The sequence below is a fragment of the Ambystoma mexicanum genome, chromosome 14, assembly GCF_040938575.1.
Source record: "Ambystoma mexicanum isolate Mex_15411 chromosome 14, UKY_AmexF1_1, whole genome shotgun sequence".
Lineage (NCBI taxonomy): Eukaryota > Metazoa > Chordata > Amphibia > Caudata > Ambystomatidae > Ambystoma > Ambystoma mexicanum.
The window spans coordinates 644,975,127-644,996,768 of NC_090940.1; positions in this window are offsets into that span (position 1 = coordinate 644,975,127).

Here is a 21,642-nt window from a genome sequence, read left to right on the forward strand (position 1 = left end):
AGATAGAATTGTGAAGTTTAGCCATGTGTCACATTTAGATAGAATTGTGAAGTTTAGCCATGTGTCACATTTAGATAGAATTGTGAAGTTTAGCCTTGTCTCACATTTAGATAGAATTGTGAAGCTTAGTCATGCGTCACATTTATATAGAATTGTGAAGCATAGCCATGCATCACATTTAGATAGAATTGTGAAGTTTAGCCATGCATCACATTTAGATTTGTGAAGATTATCCATGCGTTACATTTAGATAGAATTGTGAAGTTTAGCCATGTGTCACATTTAGATAGAATTGTGAATATTAGCCATGTATCACATTAGATTTGTGAAGATTATCCATGCATCATATTTAGATAGAATTGTGAAGCTTAGCCATGCATCACATTTAGATAGAATTATGAAGCAGCGCCATGTGTCACATCCAGATAGAATTGTGAAGTTTAGCCATGTGTCACATTTAGATAGAATTGTGAAGCTTAGTCATGCGTCACATTTATATAGAATTGTGAAGCATAGCCATGCATCACATTTAGATAGAATTGTGAAGTTTAGCCATGCATCACATTTAGATAGAATTGTGAAGTTTAGCCATGCATCACATTTAGATTTGTGAAGATTATCCATGCGTTACATTTAGATAGAATTGTGAAGTTTAGCCATGTGTCACATTTAGATAGAATTGTGAATATTAGCCATGTATCACATTAGATTTGTGAAGATTATCCATGCGTCACATTTAGATAGATTTATGAAGGATAGCCATGCATCACATTTAGATAGAATTGTGAAGTTTAGCCATGTGTCACATTTAGATAGAGTTGTGAAGTTTAGCCATGTGTCACATTAGATGTGTGAAGATTAGCCATTCATCACATTTAGATAGAATTGTGAAGCATAGCCATGCATCACATTTAGATAGAATTGTGAAGCATAGCCATGCATCACATTTAGATAGAATTGTGAAGCATAGCCATGCATCACATTTAGATAGAATTGTGAAGCTTAGCCATGTGTCACATTAGATGTGTGAAGATTAGCCATTCATCACATTTAGATAGATTTGTGAAGATTAGCCTTGCCTCACATTTAGAGAGAATTGTGAAGAATAGCCATCTGTCAATTTAGATAGATCTGTGAAGAATAGACATGCGTCACATTTAGATAGAATTGTGAAGCATAGTCATGCATCACATTTAGATAGAATTGTGAAGTTTAGCCATGCATCACATTTAGATAGAATTGTGAAGTTTAGCCATGCATCACATTTAGATAGAATTGTGAAGTTTAGCCATGCATCACATTTAGATAGAATTGTGAAGTTTAGACATGCATCACATTTAGATAGAATTGTGAAGTTTAGCCATGTATCAAATTTAGATAGAATTGTGAATATTAGCCATGCGTCACATTTAGATAGAATTATGAAGCATAGCCATGTGTCACATCCAGATAGAATTGTGAAGTTTAGCCATGTGTCACATTTAGATAGAATTGTGAAGTGTAGCCATGTATCACATTTAGATAGAATTGTGAATATTAGCCATGCGTCACATTTAGATAGAATTATGAAGCATAGCCATGTGTCACATCCAGATAGAATTGTGAAGTTTAGCCATGTGTCACATTTAGATAGAATTGTGAAGTTTAGCCATGTGTCACATTAGATGTGTGAAGATTAGCCATTCATCACATTTAGATAGAATTGTGAAGTTTAGCCATGTGTCACATTTAGATAGAATTGTGAAGTTTAGCCTTGTCTCACATTTAGATAGAATTGTGAAGCTTAGTCATGCGTCACATTTATATAGAATTGTGAAGCATAGCCATGCATCACATTTAGATAGAATTGTGAAGTTTAGCCATGCATCACATTTAGATTTGTGAAGATTATCCATGCGTTACATTTAGATAGAATTGTGAAGTTTAGCCATGTGTCACATTTAGATAGAATTGTGAATATTAGCCATGTATCACATTAGATTTGTGAAGATTATCCATGCGTCACATTTAGATAGATTTATGAAGCATAGTCATGCATCACATTTAGATAGAATTGTGAAGTTTAGCCATGTGTCACATTTAGATAGAGTTGTGAAGTTTAGCCATGTGTCACATTAGATGTGTGAAGATTAGCCATTCATCACAATTAGATAGAATTGTGAAGCATAGCCATGCATCACATTTAGATAGAATTCTGAAGCATAGCCATGCATCACATTTAGATAGATTTGTGAAGCATAGCCATGCATCACATTTAGATAGAATTGTGAAGCTTAGCCATGTGTCACATTAGATGTGTGAAGATTAGCCATTCATCACATTTAGATATATTTGTGAAGATTAGCCTTGCCTCACATTTAGAGAGAATTGTGAAGAATAGCCATCTGTCAATTTAGATAGATCTGTGAAGAATAGACATGCGTCACATTTAGATAGAATTGTGAAGCATAGTCATGCATCACATTTAGATAGAATTGTGAAGTTTAGCCATGCATCACATTTAGATAGAATTGTGAAGCTTAGCCATGCATCACATTTAGATAGAATTGTGAAGCTTAGCCATGTGTCACATTAGATGTGTGAAGATTAGCCATTCATCACATATAGATAGATTTGTGAAGATTAGCCTTGCCTCACATTTAGAGAGAATTGTGAAGAATAGCCATCTGTCAATTTAGATAGATCTGTGAAGAATAGACATGCGTCACATTTAGATAGAATTGTGAAGCATAGTCATGCATCACATTTAGATAGAATTGTGAAGTTTAGCCATGCATCACATTTAGATAGAATTGTGAAGTTTAGCCATGCATCATATTTAGAAGGAATTGTGAAGCTTAGCCATGCATCACATTTAGATAGTATTGTGAAGTTTAGACATGCATCACATTTAGATAGAATTGTGAAGTTTAGCCATGTATCACATTTAGATAGAATTGTGAATATTAGCCATGCGTCACATTCAGATAGAATTATGAAGCATAGCCATGTGTCACATCCAGATAGAATTGTGAAGTTTAGCCATGTGTCACATTTAGATAGAATTGTGAAGTTTAGCCATGTATCACATTTAGATAGAATTGTGAATATTAGCCATGCGTCACATTTAGATAGAATTATGAAGCATAGCCATGTGTCACATCCAGATAGAATTGTGAAGTTTAGCCATGTGTCACATTTAGATAGAATTGTGAAGTTTAGCCATGTGTCACATTAGATGTGTGAAGATTAGCCATTCATCACATTTAGATAGAATTGTGAAGTTTAGCCATGTGTCACATTTAGATAGAATTGTGAAGTTTAGCCTTGTCTCACATTTAGATAGAATTGTGAAGCTTAGTCATGCGTCACATTTATATAGAATTGTGAAGCATAGCCATGCATCATATTTAGATAGAATTGTGAAGTTTAGCCATGCATCACATTTAGATTTGTGAAGATTATCCATGCGTTACATTTAGATAGAATTGTGAAGTTTAGCCATGTGTCACATTTAGATAGAATTGTGAATATTAGCCATGTATCACATTAGATTTGTGAAGATTATCCATGCGTCACATTTAGATAGATTTAGATAGATTATGATGCCATGCATAGTCATGCATCACATTTAGATAGAATTGTGAAGTTTAGCCATGTGTCACATTTAGATAGAGTTGTGTGTCACATTTAGAGTTGTGTGTCACATTTAGATAGAATTGTGAATATTAGCCATGTATCACATTAGATTTGTGAAGATTATCCATGCGTCATGCGCCATGCATAGTCATGCATCACATTTAGATAGAATTGTGAAGTTTAGCCATGTGTCACATTTAGATAGAGTTGTGTGTCACATTTAGAGTTGTGTGTCACATTTAGATAGAATTGTGAATATTAGCCATGTATCACATTAGATTTGTGAAGATTATCCATGCGTCACATTTAGATAGATTTAGATAGATTATGATGCCATGCATAGTCATGCATCACATTTAGATAGAATTGTGAAGTTTAGCCATGTGTCACATTTAGATAGAGTTGTGAAGTTTAGCCATGTGTCACATTAGATGTGTGAAGATTAGCCATTCATCACAATTAGATAGAATTGTGAAGCATAGCCATGCATCACATTTAGATAGAATTCTGAAGCATAGCCATGCATCACATTTAGATAGATTTGTGAAGCATAGCCATGCATCACATTTAGATATAATTGTGAAGCTTAGCCATGTGTCACATTAGATGTGTGAAGATTAGCCATTCATCACATTTAGATATATTTGTGAAGATTAGCCTTGCCTCACATTTAGAGAGAATTGTGAAGAATAGCCATCTGTCTATTTAGATAGATCTGTGAAGAATAGACATGCGTCACATTTAGATAGAATTGTGAAGCATAGCCATGCATCACATTTAGACAGAATTGGGAAGTTTAGCCATGCATCACATTTAGATAGAATTGTGAAGCTTAGCCATGCATCACATTTAGATAGTATTGTGAAGTTTAGACATGCATCACATTTAGATAGAATTGTGAAGTTTAGCCATGCATCACATTTAGATAGAATTGTGAAGTTTAGCCATGCATCACATTTAGATAGAATTATGAAGCATAGCCATGTGTCACATCCAGATAGAATTGTGAAGTTTAGCCATGTGTCACATTTAGATAGAATTGTGAAGTTTAGCCATGTGTCACATTTATATAGAATTGTGAAGCATAGCCATGCATCACATTTAGATAGAATTGTGAAGTTTAGCCATGCATCACATTTAGATAGAATTGTGAAGTTTAGCCATGCATCACATTTAGATAGAATTGTGAAGTTTAGCCATGCATCACATTTAGATAGAATTGTGAAGTTTAGCCATGCATCATATTTAGATAGAATTGTGAAGCTTAGCCATGCATCACATTTAGATAGTATTGTGAAGTTTAGACATGCATCACATTTAGATAGAATTGTGAAGTTTAGCCATGTGTCACATTTAGATAGAATTGTGAAGCTTAGCCATGCATCACATTTAGATAGTATTGTGAAGTTTAGACATGCATCACATTTAGATAGTATTGTGAAGTTTAGACATGCATCACATTTAGATAGAATTGTGAAGTTTAGCCATGTGTCACATTTAGATAGAATTGTGAAGTTTAGCCATGTTTCACATTAGATGTGTGAAGATTAGCCATTCATGACATTTAGATAGAATTGTGAAGTTTAGCCATGTGTCACATTTATATAGAATTGTGAAGCATAGCCATGCATCACATTTAGATAGAATTGTGAAGTTTAGCCATGCATCACATTTAGATAGAATTGTGAAGTTTAGCCATGTGTCACATTTAGATAGAATTGTGAAGCTTAGCCATGCATCACATTTAGATAGTATTGTGAAGTTTAGACATGCATCACATTTAGATAGTATTGTGAAGTTTAGACATGCATCACATTTAGATAGAATTGTGAAGTTTAGCCATGTGTCACATTTAGATAGAATTGTGAAGTTTAGCCATGTTTCACATTAGATGTGTGAAGATTAGCCATTCATCACATTTAGATAGAATTGTGAAGTTTAGCCATGTGTCACATTTATATAGAATTGTGAAGCATAGCCATGCATCACATTTAGATAGAATTGTGAAGCATAGCCATGCATCACATTTAGATAGAATTGTGAAGTTTAGCCATGCATCATATTTAGATAGAATTGTGAAGCTTAGCCATGCATCACATTTAGATAGTATTGTGAAGTTTAGACATGCATCACATTTAGATAGAATTGTGAAGTTTAGCCATGTGTCACATTTAGATAGAATTGTGAAGCTTAGCCATGCATCACATTTAGATAGTATTGTGAAGTTTAGACATGCATCACATTTAGATAGTATTGTGAAGTTTAGACATGCATCACATTTAGATAGAATTGTGAAGTTTAGCCATGTGTCACATTTAGATAGAATTGTGAAGTTTAGCCATGTTTCACATTAGATGTGTGAAGATTAGCCATTCATCACATTTAGATAGAATTGTGAAGTTTAGCCATGTGTCACATTTATATAGAATTGTGAAGCATAGCCATGCATCACATTTAGATAGAATTGTGAAGTTTAGCCATGCATCACATTTAGATAGAATTGTGAAGTTTAGCCATGTGTCACATTTAGATAGAATTGTGAAGCTTAGCCATGCATCACATTTAGATAGTATTGTGAAGTTTAGACATGCATCACATTTAGATAGTATTGTGAAGTTTAGACATGCATCACATTTAGATAGAATTGTGAAGTTTAGCCATGTGTCACATTTAGATAGAATTGTGAAGTTTAGCCATGTTTCACATTAGATGTGTGAAGATTAGCCATTCATCACATTTAGATAGAATTGTGAAGTTTAGCCATGTGTCACATTTATATAGAATTGTGAAGCATAGCCATGCATCACATTTAGATAGAATTGTGAAGTTTAGCCATGCATCACATTTAGATAGAATTGTGAAGTTTAGCCATGCATCACATTTAGATAGAATTGTGAAGTTTAGCCATGCATCATATTTAGATAGAATTGTGAAGCTTAGCCATGCATCACATTTAGATAGTATTGTGAAGTTTAGACATGCATCACATTTAGATAGAATTGTGAAGTTTAGCCATGCATCACATTTAGATAGAATTGTGAAGTTTAGCCATGCATCACATTTAGATAGAATTGTGAAGTTTAGCCATGTATCACATTTAGATAGAATTGTGAATATTAGCCATGCGTCACATTTAGATAGAATTATGAAGCATAGCCATGTGTCACATCCAGATAGAATTGTGAAGTTTAGCCATGTGTCACATTTAGATAGAATTGTGAAGTTTAGCCATGTTTCACATTAGATGTGTGAAGATTAGCCATTCATCACATTTAGATAGAATTGTGAAGTTTAGCCATGTGTCACATTTATATAGAATTGTGAAGCATAGCCATGCATCACATTTAGATAGCATTGTGAAGTTTAGCCATGCATCACATTTAGATAGAATTGTGAAGTTTAGCCATGCATCACATTTAGATTTGTGAAGATTATCCATGCGTTACATTTAGATAGAATTGTGAAGTTTAGCCATGTGTCACATTTAGATAGAATTGTGAATATTAGCCATGTATCACATTAGATTTGTGAAGATTATCCATGTGTCACATTTAGATAGATTTATGAAGCATAGCCATGCATCACATTTAGATAGAATTGTGAAGTTTAGCCATGTGTCACATTTAGATAGAGTTGTGAAGTTTAGCCATGTGTCACATTAGATGTGTGAAGATTAGCCATTCATCACATTTAGATAGAATTGTGAAGTTTAGCCATGTGTCACATTTAGATAGAATTGTGAAGTTTAGCCTTGTCTCACATTTAGATAGAATTGTGCAGCTTAGTCATGCGTCACATTTAGATATAATTGTGAAGCATAGCCATGCATCACATTTAGATAGAATTGTGAAGTTTAGCCATGCATAACATTTAGATAGAATTGTGAAGCTTAGTCATGCGTCACATTTAGATAGAATTGTGAAGCATAGCCATGCATCACATTTAGATAGAATTGTGAAGTTTAGCCATGTGTCACATTAGATTTGTGAAGATTATCCATGCGTTACATTTAGATAGAATTGTGAAGTTTAGCCATGTGTCACATTTAGATAGAATTGTGAATATTAGCCATGTATCACATTAGATTCGTGAAGATTATCCATGCGTCACATTTAGATAGAATTGTGAAGTTTAGCCATGTGTCACATTTAGATAGAATTGTGGAGTTTAGCCATGTGTCACATTAGATGTGTGAAGATTAGCCATTCATCACATTTAGATAGAATTGTGAAGTTTAGCCATGTGTCACATTTAGATAGAATTGTGAAGCTTAGCCATGTGTCACATTAGATGTGTGAAGATTAGCCATTCATCACATTTAGATAGATTTGTGAAGATTAGCCTTGCCTCACATTTAGAGAGAATTGTGAAGAATAGCCATCTGTCAATTTAGATAGATCTGTGAAGAATAGATATGCGTCACATTTAGATAGAATTGTGAAGCATAGCCATGCATCACATTTAGATAGAATTGTGAAGTTTAGCCATGCATCACATTTAGATAGAATTGTGAAGTTTAGCCATGCATCACATTTAGATAGAATTGTGAATATTAGCCATGCGTCACATTTAGATAGAATTATGAAGCATAGCCATGTGTCACATCCAGATAGAATTGTGAAGTTTAGCCATGTGTCACATTTAGATAGAATTGTGAAGTTTAGCCATGTGTCACATTAGATGTGTGAAGATTAGCCATTCATCACATTTAGATAGAATTGTGAAGTTTAGCCATGTGTCACATTTAGATAGAATTGTGAAGCTTAGTCATGCGTCACATTTATATAGAATTGTGAAGCATAGCCATGCATCACATTTAGATAGAATTGTGAAGTTTAGCCATGCATCACATTTAGATAGAATTGTGAAGTTTAGCCATGCATCATATTTAGATAGAATTGTGAAGCTTAGCCATGCATCACATTTAGATAGTATTGTGAAGTTTAGACATGCATCACATTTAGATAGAATTGTGAAGTTTAGCCATGCATCACATTTAGATAGAATTGTGAAGTTTAGCCATGCATCAGATTTAGATAGAATTATGAAGCAGCGCCATGTGTCACATCCAGATAGAATTGTGAAGTTTAGCCATGTGTCACATTTAGATAGAATTGTGAAGCTTAGTCATGCGTCACATTTATATAGAATTGTGAAGCATAGCCATGCATCACATTTAGATAGAATTGTGAATATTAGCCATGCGTCACATTTAGATAGAATTATGAAGCATAGCCATGTGTCACATCCAGATAGAATTGTGAAGTTTAGCCATGTGTCACATTTAGATAGAATTGTGAAGTTTAGCCATGTGTCACATTAGATGTGTGAAGATTAGCCATTCATCACATTTAGATAGAATTGTGAAGTTTAGCCATGTGTCACATTTAGATAGAATTGTGAAGCTTAGTCATGCGTCACATTTATATAGAATTGTGAAGCATAGCCATGCATCACATTTAGATAGAATTGTGAAGTTTAGCCATGCATCACATTTAGATAGAATTGTGAAGTTTAGCCATGCATCATATTTAGATAGAATTGTGAAGCTTAGCCATGCATCACATTTAGATAGTATTGTGAAGTTTAGACATGCATCACATTTAGATAGAATTGTGAAGTTTAGCCATGCATCACATTTAGATAGAATTGTGAAGTTTAGCCATGCATCAGATTTAGATAGAATTATGAAGCAGCGCCATGTGTCACATCCAGATACAATTGTGAAGTTTAGCCATGTGTCACATTTAGATAGAATTGTGAAGCTTAGTCATGCGTCACATTTATATAGAATTGTGAAGCATAGCCATGCATCACATTTAGATAGAATTGTGAAGTTTAGCCATGCATCACATTTAGATAGAATTGTGAAGTTTAGCCATGCATCACATTTACATTTGTGAAGATTATCCATGCGTTACATTTAGATAGAATTGGAAGTTTAGCCATGTGTCACATTTAGATAGAATTGTGAATATTAGCCATGTATCACATTAGATTTGTGAAGATTATCCATGCGTCACATTTAGATAGATTTATGAAGCATAGCCATGCATCACATTTAGATAGAATTGTGAAGTTTAGCCATGTGTCACATTTAGATAGAGTTGTGAAGTTTAGCCATGTGTCACATTAGATGTGTGAAGATTAGCCATTCATCACATTTAGATAGAATTGTGAAGCATAGCCATGCATCACATTTAGATAGAATTGTGAAGCATAGCCATGCATCACATTTAGATAGAATTGTGAAGTTTAGCCATGCATCACATTTAGATAGAATTGTGAAGTTTAGCCATGCATCACATTTACATTTGTGAAGATTATCCATGCGTTACATTTAGATAGAATTGTGAAGTTTAGCCATGTGTCACATTTAGATAGAATTGTGAATATTAGCCATGTATCACATTAGATTTGTGAAGATTATCCATGCGTCACATTTAGATAGATTTATGAAGCATAGCCATGCATCACATTTAGATAGAATTGTGAAGTTTAGCCATGTGTCACATTTAGATAGAGTTGTGAAGTTTAGCCATGTGTCACATTAGATGTGTGAAGATTAGCCATTCATCACATTTAGATAGAATTGTGAAGCATAGCCATGCATCACATTTAGATAGAATTGTGAAGCATAGCCATGCATCACATTTAGATAGAATTGTGAAGCATAGCCATGCATCACATTTAGATAGAATTGTGAAGCTTAGCCATGTGTCACATTAGATGTGTGAAGATTAGCCATTCATCACATTTAGATAGATTTGTGAAGATTAGCCTTGCCTCACATTTAGAGAGAATTGTGAAGAATAGCCATCTGTCAATTTAGATAGATCTGTGAAGAATAGACATGCGTCACATTTAGATAGAATTGTGAAGCATAGTCATGCATCACATTTAGATAGAATTGTGAAGTTTAGCCATGCATCACATTTAGATAGAATTGTGAAGTTTAGCCATGCATCATATTTAGAAGGAATTGTGAAGCTTAGCCATGCATCACATTTAGATAGTATTGTGAAGTTTAGACATGCATCACATTTAGATAGAATTGTGAAGTTTAGCCATGTATCACATTTAGATAGAATTGTGAATATTAGCCATGCGTCACATTCAGATAGAATTATGAAGCATAGCCATGTGTCACATCCAGATAGAATTGTGAAGTTTAGCCATGTGTCACATTTAGATAGAATTGTGAAGTTTAGCCATGTATCACATTTAGATAGAATTGTGAATATTAGCCATGCGTCACATTTAGATAGAATTATGAAGCATAGCCATGTGTCACATCCAGATAGAATTGTGAAGTTTAGCCATGTGTCACATTTAGATAGAATTGTGAAGTTTAGCCATGTGTCACATTAGATGTGTGAAGATTAGCCATTCATCACATTTAGATAGAATTGTGAAGTTTAGCCATGTGTCACATTTAGATAGAATTGTGAAGTTTAGCCTTGTCTCACATTTAGATAGAATTGTGAAGCTTAGTCATGCGTCACATTTATATAGAATTGTGAAGCATAGCCATGCATCACATTTAGATAGAATTGTGAAGTTTAGCCATGCATCACATTTAGATTTGTGAAGATTATCCATGCGTTACATTTAGATAGAATTGTGAAGTTTAGCCATGTGTCACATTTAGATAGAATTGTGAATATTAGCCATGTATCACATTAGATTTGTGAAGATTATCCATGCATCATATTTAGATAGAATTGTGAAGCTTAGCCATGCATCACATTTAGATAGTATTGTGAAGTTTAGCCATGTGTCACATTTAGATAGAATTGTGGAGTTTAGCCATGTGTCACATTAGATGTGTGAAGATTAGCCATTCATCACATTTAGATAGAATTGTGAAGTTTAGCCATGTGTCACATTTAGATAGAATTGTGAAGCTTAGCCATGTGTCACATTAGATGTGTGAAGATTAGCCATTCATCACATTTAGATAGATTTGTGAAGATTAGCCTTGCCTCACATTTAGAGAGAATTGTGAAGAATAGCCATCTGTCAATTTAGATAGATCTGTGAAGAATAGACATGCGTCACATTTAGATAGAATTGTGAAGCATAGCCATGCATCACATTTAGATAGAATTGTGAAGTTTAGCCATGCATCACATTTAGATAGAATTGTGAATATTAGCCATGCGTCACATTTAGATAGAATTATGAAGCATAGCCATGTGTCACATCCAGATAGAATTGTGAAGTTTAGCCATGTGTCACATTTAGATAGAATTGTGAAGTTTAGCCATGTGTCACATTAGATGTGTGAAGATTAGCCATTCATCACATTTAGATAGAATTGTGAAGTTTAGCCATGTGTCACATTTAGATAGAATTGTGAAGCTTAGTCATGCATCACATTTAGATAGTATTGTGAAGTTTAGACATGCATAACATTTAGATAGAATTGTGAAGTTTAGCCATGCATCACATTTAGATAGAATTGTGAATATTAGCCATGCGTCACATTTAGATAGAATTATGAAGCATAGCCATGTGTCACATCCAGATAGAATTGTGAAGTTTAGCCATGTGTCACATTTAGATAGAATTGTGAAGTTTAGCCATGTGTCACATTAGATGTGTGAAGATTAGCCATTCATCACATTTAGATAGAATTGTGAAGTTTAGCCATGCATCACATTTAGATAGTATTGTGAAGTTTAGACATGCATCACATTTAGATAGAATTGTGAAGTTTAGCCATGCATCACATTTAGATAGAATTGTGAAGTTTAGCCATGCATCAGATTTAGATAGAATTATGAAGCAGCGCCATGTGTCACATCCAGATAGAATTGTGAAGTTTAGCCATGTGTCACATTTAGATAGAATTGTGAAGCTTAGTCATGCGTCACATTTATATAGAATTGTGAAGCATAGCCATGCATCACATTTAGATAGAATTGTGAATATTAGCCATGCGTCACATTTAGATAGAATTATGAAGCATAGCCATGTGTCACATCCAGATAGAATTGTGAAGTTTAGCCATGTGTCACATTTAGATAGAATTGTGAAGTTTAGCCATGTGTCACATTAGATGTGTGAAGATTAGCCATTCATCACATTTAGATAGAATTGTGAAGTTTAGCCATGTGTCACATTTAGATAGAATTGTGAAGCTTAGTCATGCGTCACATTTATATAGAATTGTGAAGCATAGCCATGCATCACATTTAGATAGAATTGTGAAGTTTAGCCATGCATCACATTTAGATAGAATTGTGAAGTTTAGCCATGCATCATATTTAGATAGAATTGTGAAGCTTAGCCATGCATCACATTTAGATAGTATTGTGAAGTTTAGACATGCATCACATTTAGATAGAATTGTGAAGTTTAGCCATGCATCACATTTAGATAGAATTGTGAAGTTTAGCCATGCATCAGATTTAGATAGAATTATGAAGCAGCGCCATGTGTCACATCCAGATAGAATTGTGAAGTTTAGCCATGTGTCACATTTAGATAGAATTGTGAAGCTTAGTCATGCGTCACATTTATATAGAATTGTGAAGCATAGCCATGCATCACATTTAGATAGAATTGTGAAGTTTAGCCATGCATCACATTTAGATAGAATTGTGAAGTTTAGCCATGCATCACATTTACATTTGTGAAGATTATCCATGCGTTACATTTAGATAGAATTGGAAGTTTAGCCATGTGTCACATTTAGATAGAATTGTGAATATTAGCCATGTATCACATTAGATTTGTGAAGATTATCCATGCGTCACATTTAGATAGATTTATGAAGTATAGCCATGCATCACATTTAGATAGAATTGTGAAGTTTAGCCATGTGTCACATTTAGATAGAGTTGTGAAGTTTAGCCATGTGTCACATTAGATGTGTGAAGATTAGCCATTCATCACATTTAGATAGAATTGTGAAGCATAGCCATGCATCACATTTAGATAGAATTGTGAAGCATAGCCATGCATCACATTTAGATAGAATTGTGAAGTTTAGCCATGCATCACATTTAGATAGAATTGTGAAGTTTAGCCATGCATCACATTTACATTTGTGAAGATTATCCATGCGTTACATTTAGATAGAATTGTGAAGTTTAGCCATGTGTCACATTTAGATAGAATTGTGAATATTAGCCATGTATCACATTAGATTTGTGAAGATTATCCATGCGTCACATTTAGATAGATTTATGAAGCATAGCCATGCATCACATTTAGATAGAATTGTGAAGTTTAGCCATGTGTCACATTTAGATAGAGTTGTGAAGTTTAGCCATGTGTCACATTAGATGTGTGAAGATTAGCCATTCATCACATTTAGATAGAATTGTGAAGCATAGCCATGCATCACATTTAGATAGAATTGTGAAGCATAGCCATGCATCACATTTAGATAGAATTGTGAAGCATAGCCATGCATCACATTTAGATAGAATTGTGAAGCTTAGCCATGTGTCACATTAGATGTGTGAAGATTAGCCATTCATCACATTTAGATAGATTTGTGAAGATTAGCCTTGCCTCACATTTAGAGAGAATTGTGAAGAATAGCCATCTGTCAATTTAGATAGATCTGTGAAGAATAGACATGCGTCACATTTAGATAGAATTGTGAAGCATAGTCATGCATCACATTTAGATAGAATTGTGAAGTTTAGCCATGCATCACATTTAGATAGAATTGTGAAGTTTAGCCATGCATCATATTTAGAAGGAATTGTGAAGCTTAGCCATGCATCACATTTAGATAGTATTGTGAAGTTTAGACATGCATCACATTTAGATAGAATTGTGAAGTTTAGCCATGTATCACATTTAGATAGAATTGTGAATATTAGCCATGCGTCACATTCAGATAGAATTATGAAGCATAGCCATGTGTCACATCCAGATAGAATTGTGAAGTTTAGCCATGTGTCACATTTAGATAGAATTGTGAAGTTTAGCCATGTATCACATTTAGATAGAATTGTGAATATTAGCCATGCGTCACATTTAGATAGAATTATGAAGCATAGCCATGTGTCACATCCAGATAGAATTATGAAGTTTAGCCATGTGTCACATTTAGATAGAATTGTGAAGTTTAGCCATGTGTCACATTAGATGTGTGAAGATTAGCCATTCATCACATTTAGATAGAATTGTGAAGTTTAGCCATGTGTCACATTTAGATAGAATTGTGAAGTTTAGCCTTGTCTCACATTTAGATAGAATTGTGAAGCTTAGTCATGCGTCACATTTATATAGAATTGTGAAGCATAGCCATGCATCACATTTAGATAGAATTGTGAAGTTTAGCCATGCATCACATTTAGATTTGTGAAGATTATCCATGCGTTACATTTAGATAGAATTGTGAAGTTTAGCCATGTGTCACATTTAGATAGAATTGTGAATATTAGCCATGTATCACATTAGATTTGTGAAGATTATCCATGCATCATATTTAGATAGAATTGTGAAGCTTAGCCATGCATCACATTTAGATAGTATTGTGAAGTTTAGCCATGTGTCACATTTAGATAGAATTGTGGAGTTTAGCCATGTGTCACATTAGATGTGTGAAGATTAGCCATTCATCACATTTAGATAGAAATGTGAAGTTTAGCCATGTGTCACATTTAGATAGAATTGTGAAGCTTAGCCATGTGTCACATTAGATGTGTGAAGATTAGCCATTCATCACATTTAGATAGATTTGTGAAGATTAGCCTTGCCTCACATTTAGAGAGAATTGTGAAGAATAGCCATCTGTCAATTTAGATAGATCTGTGAAGAATAGACATGCGTCACATTTAGATAGAATTGTGAAGCATAGCCATGCATCACATTTAGATAGAATTGTGAAGTTTAGCCATGCATCACATTTAGATAGAATTGTGAATATTAGCCATGCGTCACATTTAGATAGAATTATGAAGCATAGCCATGTGTCACATCCAGATAGAATTGTGAAGTTTAGCCATGTGTCACATTTAGATAGAATTGTGAAGTTTAGCCATGTGTCACATTAGATGTGTGAAGATTAGCCATTCATCACATTTAGATAGAATTGTGAAGTTTAGCCATGTGTCACATTTAGATAGAATTGTGAAGCTTAGTCATGCATCACATTTAGATAGTATTGTGAAGTTTAGACATGCATAACATTTAGATAGAATTGTGAAGTTTAGCCATTCATCACATTTAGATAGAATTGTGAATATTAGCCATGCGTCACATTTAGATAGAATTATGAAGCATAGCCATGTGTCACATCCAGAAAGAATTGTGAAGTTTAGCCATGTGTCACATTTAGATAGAATTGTGAAGTTTAGCCATGTGTCACATTAGATGTGTGAAGATTAGCCATTCATCACATTTAGATAGAATTGTGAAGTTTAGCCATGCATCATATTTAGATAGAATTGTGAAGCTTAGCCATGCATCACATTTAGATAGTATTGTGAAGTTTAGACATGCATCACATTTAGATAGAATTGTGAAGTTTAGCCATGCATCACATTTAGATAGAATTGTGAAGTTTAGCCATGCATCAGATTTAGATAGAATTATGAAGCAGCGCCATGTGTCACATCCAGATAGAATTGTGAAGTTTAGCCATGTGTCACATTTAGATAGAATTGTGAAGCTTAGTCATGCGTCACATTTATATAGAATTGTGAAGCATAGCCATGCATCACATTTAGATAGAATTGTGAAGTTTAGCCATGCATCACATTTAGATAGAATTGTGAAGTTTAGCCATGCATCACATTTACATTTGTGAAGATTATCCATGCGTTACATTTAGATAGAATTGTGAAGTTTAGCCATGTGTCACATTTAGATAGAATTGTGAATATTAGCCATGTATCACATTAGATTTGTGAAGATTATCCATGCGTCACATTTAGATAGATTTATGAAGCATAGCCATGCATCACATTTAGATAGAATTGTGAAGTTTAGCCATGTGTCACATTTAGATAGAGTTGTGAAGTTTAGCCATGTGTCACATTAGATGTGTGAAGATTAGCCATTCATCACATTTAGATAGAATTGTGAAGCATAGCCATGCATCACATTTAGATAGAATTGTGAAGCATAGCCATGCATCACATTTAGATAGAATTGTGAAGTTTAGCCATGCATCACATTTAGATAGAATTGTGAAGTTTAGCCATGCATCACATTTACATTTGTGAAGATTATCCATGCGTTACATTTAGATAGAATTGTGAAGTTTAGCCATGTGTCACATTTAGATAGAATTGTGAATATTAGCCATGTATCACATTAGATTTGTGAAGATTATCCATGCGTCACATTTAGATAGATTTATGAAGCATAGCCATGCATCACATTTAGATAGAATTGTGAAGTTTAGCCATGTGTCACATTTAGATAGAGTTGTGAAGTTTAGCCATGTGTCACATTAGATGTGTGAAGATTAGCCATTCATCACATTTAGATAGAATTGTGAAGCATAGCCATGCATCACATTTAGATAGAATTGTGAAGCATAGCCATGCATCACATTTAGATAGAATTGTGAAGCATAGCCATGCATCACATTTAGATAGAATTGTGAAGCTTAGCCATGTGTCACATTAGATGTGTGAAGATTAGCCATTCATCACATTTAGATAGATTTGTGAAGATTAGCCTTGCCTCACATTTAGAGAGAATTGTGAAGAATAGCCATCTGTCAATTTAGATAGATCTGTGAAGAATAGACATGCGTCACATTTAGATAGAATTGTGAAGCATAGTCATGCATCACATTTAGATAGAATTGTGAAGTTTAGCCATGCATCACATTTAGATAGAATTGTGAAGTTTAGCCATGCATCATATTTAGAAGGAATTGTGAAGCTTAGCCATGCATCACATTTAGATAGTATTGTGAAGTTTAGACATGCATCACATTTAGATAGAATTGTGAAGTTTAGCCATGTATCACATTTAGATAGAATTGTGAATATTAGCCATGCGTCACATTTAGATAGAATTATGAAGCATAGCCATGTGTCACATCCAGATAGAATTGTGAAGTTTAGCCATGTGTCACATTTAGATAGAATTGTGAAGTTTAGCCATGTGTCACATTAGATGTGTGAAGATTAGCCATTCATCACATTTAGATAGAATTGTGAAGTTTAGCCATGTGTCACATTTAGATAGAATTGTGAAGTTTAGCCTTGTCTCACATTTAGATAGAATTGTGAAGCTTAGTCATGCGTCACATTTATATAGAATTGTGAAGCATAGCCATGCATCACATTTAGATAGAATTGTGAAGTTTAGCCATGCATCACATTTAGATTTGTGAAGATTATCCATGCGTTACATTTAGATAGAATTGTGAAGTTTAGCCATGTGTCACATTTAGATAGAATTGTGAATATTAGCCATGTATCACATTAGATTTGTGAAGATTATCCATGCGTCACATTTAGATAGATTTATGAAGCATAGTCATGCATCACATTTAGATAGAATTGTGAAGTTTTGCCATGTGTCACATTTAGATAGAGTTGTGAAGTTTAGCCATGTGTCACATTAGATGTGTGAAGATTAGCCATTCATCACAATTAGATAGAATTGTGAAGCATAGCCATGCATCACATTTAGATAGAATTCTGAAGCATAGCCATGCATCACATTTAGATAGATTTGTGAAGCATAGCCATGCATCACATTTAGATAGAATTGTGAAGCTTAGCCATGTGTCACATTAGATTTGTGAAGATTAGCCATTCATCACATTTAGATATATTTGTGAAGATTAGCCTTGCCTCACATTTAGAGAGAATTGTGAAGAATAGCCATCTGTCAATTTAGATAGATCTGTGAAGAATAGACATGCGTCACATTTAGATAGAATTGTGAAGCATAGTCCTGCATCACATTTAGATAGAATTGTGAAGTTTAGCCATGCATCACATTTAGATAGAATTGTGAAGCATAGCCATGCATCACATTTAGATAGAATTGTGAAGCTTAGCCATGCATCACATTTAGATAGAATTGTGAAGCTTAGCCATGTGTCACATTAGATGTGTGAAGATTAGCCATTCATCACATTTAGATAGATTTGTGAAGATTAGCCTTGCCTCACATTTAGAGAGAATTGTGAAGAATAGCCATCTGTCAATTTAGATAGATCTGTGAAGCATAGTCATGCATCACATTTAGATAGAATTGTGAAGTTTAGCCATGCATCACATTTAGATAGAATTGTGAAGTTTAGCCATGCATCACATTTAGATAGAATTGTGAAGTTTAGCCATGCATCATATTTAGAAGGAATTGTGAAGCTTAGCCATGCATCACATTTAGATAGTATTGTGAAGTTTAGACATGCATCACATTTAGATAGAATTGTGAAGTTTAGCCATGTATCACATTTAGATAGAATTGTGAATATTAGCCATGCGTCACATTCAGATAGAATTATGAAGCATAGCCATGTGTCACATCCAGATAGAATTGTGAAGTTTAGCCATGTGTCACATTTAGATAGAATTGTGAAGTTTACCCATGTATCACATTTAGATAGAATTGTGAATATTAGCCATGCATCACATTTAGATAGAATTATGAAGCATAGCCATGTGTCACATCCAGATAGAATTGTGAAGTTTAGCCATGTGTCACATTTAGATAGAATTGTGAAGTTTAGCCATCTGTCACATTAGATGTGTGAAGATTAGCCATTCATCACATTTAGATAGAATTGTGAAGTTTAGCCATGTGTCACATTTAGATAGAATTGTGAAGTTTAGCCTTGTCTCACATTTAGATAGAATTGTGAAGCTTAGTCATGCGTCACATTTATATAGAATTGTGAAGTTTAGCCATGCATCACATTTAGATTTGTGAAGATTATCCATGCGTTACATTTAGATAGAATTGTGAAGTTTAGCCATGTGTCACATTTAGATAGAATTGTGAATATTAGCCATGTATCACATTAGATTTGTGAAGATTATCCATGCGTCACATTTAGATAGATTTATGAAGCATAGTCATGCATCACATTTAGATAGAATTGTGAAGTTTAGCCATGTGTCACATTTAGATAGAGTTGTGAAGTTTAGCCATGTGTCACATTAGATGTGTGAAGATTAGCCATTCATCACAATTAGATAGAATTGTGAAGCATAGCCATGCATCACATTTAGATAGAATTCTGAAGCATAGCCATGCATCACATTTAGATAGAATTGTGAAGCTTAGCCATGTGTCACATTAGATGTGTGAAGATTAGCCATTCATCACATTTAGATATATTTGTGAAGATTAGCCTTGCCTCACATTTAGAGAGAATTGTGAAGAATAGCCATCTGTCAATTTAGATAGATCTGTGAAGAATAGACATGCGTCACATTTAGATAGAATTGTGAAGCATAGCCATGCATCACATTTAGACAGAATTGTGAAGCATAGCCATGCATCACATTTAGATAGAATTGTGAAGTTTAGCCATGCATCACATTTAGATAGAATTGTGAAGTTTAGCCATGCATCACATTTAGATAGAATTGTGAAGTTTAGCCATGCATCACATTTAGATAGAATTGTGAAGTTTAGCCATGCATCATATTTAGAAGGAATTGTGAAGTTTAGCCATGTGTCACATTTAGATAGTATTGTGAAGTTTAGACATGCATCACATTCAGATAGAATTGTGAAGTTTAGCCATGCATCACATTTAGATAGAATTGTGAAGTTTAGCCATGCATCACATTTAGATAGAATTGTGAAGTTTAGCCATGTATCACATTTAGATAGAATTGTGAATATTAGCCATGCGTCACATTTAGATAGAATTATGAAGCATAGCCATGTGTCACATCCAGATAGAATTGTGAAGTTTAGCCATGTGTCACATTTAGATAGAATTGTGAAGTTTAGCCATGTGTCACATTAGATGTGTGAAGATTAGCCATTCATCACATTTATATAGAATTGTGCAGCTTAGTCATGCGTCACATTTAGATATAATTGTGAAGCATAGCCATGCATCACATTTAGATAGAATTGTGAAGTTTAGCCATGCATAACATTTAGATAGAATTGTGAAGCTTAGTCATGCGTCACATTTAGATAGAATTGTGAAGCATAGCCATGCATCACATTTAGATAGAATTGTGAAGTTTAGCCATGTGTCACATTAGATTTGTGAAGATTATCCATGCGTTACATTTAGATAGAATTGTGAAGTTTAGCCATGCGTCACATTTAGATAGAATTGTGAATATTAGCCATGTATCACATTAGATTCGTGAAGATTATCCATGCGTCACATTTAGATAGATTTATGAAGCATAGCCATGCATCACATTTAGAAAGAATTGTGAAGTTTAGCCATGTGTCACATTTAGATAGAATTGTGAAGCATAGCCATGCATCACATTTAGATAGAATTGTGAAGTTTAGCCATGTGTCACATTTAGATAGAATTGTGAATCTTAGCCATGTATCACATTAGATTTGTGAAGATTATCCATGCATTACATTTAGATAGAATTGTGAAGTTTAGCCATGCGTCACATTTAGATAGAATTGTGAAGCTTAGTCATGCGTCACATTTAGATAGAATTGTGAAGCATAGCCATGCATCACATTTAGATAGAATTGTGAAGTTTAGCCATGTGTCACATTTAGATAGAATTGTGAATCTTAGCCATGTATCACATTAGATTTGTGAAGATTATCCATGCATTACATTTAGATAGAATTGTGAAGTTTAGCCATGCGTCACATTTAGATAGAATTGTGAATATTAGCCATGTATCAATTTAGATTTGTGAAGATTATCCATGCGTCACATTTAGATAGATTTATGAAGCATAGCCATGCATCACATTTAGATAGAATTGTGAAGTTTAGCCATGTGTCACATTTAGATAGAATTGTGAAGTTTAGCCATGTGTCACATTAGATGTGTGAAGATTAGCCATTTATCACATTTAGATAGAATTGTGAAGTTTAGCCATGTGTCACATTTAGATAGAATTGTGAAGT